The following is a 1,837-nucleotide window of genomic DNA, read 5'->3' as shown; positions in this document are numbered from 1 at the left end:
GAGGGAGGGCGGCCCGCGCCGGGGGGTGGGGGTCCGGAGCCTGTGAGGAGCGCTGGAGCTGAACGTTTCCTCGAGCTGAAATCCGCCGTGAACGGGAGAACAGCCGTAAGGAGATGATGCCTTTGTGAAAGACGGCATTTCTTTAATATCCCTAATTCTCGCAGTTGGCATTAGCGGGCTATAAGGAAGCAGCAGGAACGCACCGTGCCGTCCCCGAGCCCGGCACGCCCTGTCCGTAGGCGGGAAAGGCCACCCCGCGCTGCGTTCCCCCCGTCCGCAGCGGTACCGGCATTTCTCGGTGCTCCAGCCTCGGGCTGCTCTCGGAGCGCAGCCCCGTGTCACCTCGGATGCTCCCGTCTGGCAGACCGGCACATCTCGCTGCCACCGATCTCCCGGGTGTGGAAGGCAGCTTTGCTTTAGCACTGAAGGAATCGTATTTTAGGCTTCAGCAAAAGCAGGAGAGACGTGCAAAATGCAGATTCAGACAGTGAGAAGTCTAATGAAACAAGTCGAAATAGCAGAGAAAACTATAACGTGTGCAATAAAAACGTTTACGAGTATCTGCTCCCCAGTTTTCTTTCGGCTGCTACTAATTAACCCAAAGAATCATTTCATCTTGGTTAATCCGATTTCTTGACAAAATTGCAGTTGTATGTGTTCAAATGTAACCTTGTTTCTATCCGTATGTTTACAACTGTGCAATTACAACAATAAACGTTTCACCTGTCTCTGTAATAACCACTATGATTGTCTGCATGTGTGATTCTTGATCACAACACGTCAGGACCCTCAGAGTTTGTTCACTCATTCATATAAGAAATTTGGAGAGGATGGGATTTCCAAAGGGAAGGTTCACTTGTATCATTTCTCATTTTAAATCCGATTATAGAATCACGGAATCATTAAGGATACAAAAGACCTCTAAGATCATCTAGTCCAACCCCCAACCTGCCCCCACAAGCCCACTAACCACATTCCTCACTGCCACAACCATGTGGTCATTGAATGCCACAGGGATGGTGACTCCACCACCTCCCTGTGCAGCCTGTGCCACTGCCTCACCACTCTTTCTGAGAAGAAATTGTTCCTAACATTGAACATGAACCTCCCCTGGTGTGACTTAAAGCCATTACTTCTCATCCTGTCGCTGTTACCTGGGAAAAGAGATGTGGACCTCTACATAGAAGTATAAGCAAACAAAAATTTCAGCTATTTAGGCAGCTTATTTTTGTCTCCCTCCTAGTCTTTCTATGCGAAGCAGCATGCTTATTTTTATATTTTATCATATAAAGGTATAAGCAGCACATAAGCAGAAATGTACAGATCATTTGAAAAAACAGTTTTTGCTTTGCATCCTAGTGGGTGATAGCAGGAGTGACAGTGACACAGCCTTGCTCTTCTCTCTTTCCAGAAACATGAGGCAGAATCTTGATCCTTTTGGCTCAGAAGAGCTCTGGATTCATCTACTGGGCCAGCAGCAGTAGCAGTGCTGGAAGCACAGAGCCTCTGAGCAGACATCAAGGTGCCTGACTTTATAAAAAGCTGCATCTTTGTGTGCTCTCAGCTTGCTTCTTTTTATGGGGCCATGCATAATCTTAACTCCCCACAAGTCAATAAGGATTTATATTCTTGTGATCTTAGGCATCCAGGAAACGAATCAAACAACCAGGTGTTCTGCCTGCGAGAGATAGAGGAAAGAAATGCACTTCATTCCACAATCAAGAAAGAGAGCAAAAAGAATGCTTTCCCAAAACTTTGAGTGTTCTTTGTGTGCTGCCAATTACAACCAGAATGGCACAACGAAGAAAAAAAGACAAACAGAACAGCTACTCTTTTT

The sequence above is a fragment of the Meleagris gallopavo genome, chromosome 2 (genome assembly GCF_000146605.3).
Source record: "Meleagris gallopavo isolate NT-WF06-2002-E0010 breed Aviagen turkey brand Nicholas breeding stock chromosome 2, Turkey_5.1, whole genome shotgun sequence".
Lineage (NCBI taxonomy): Eukaryota > Metazoa > Chordata > Aves > Galliformes > Phasianidae > Meleagris > Meleagris gallopavo.
This window is presented reverse-complemented; position numbering follows the sequence as displayed.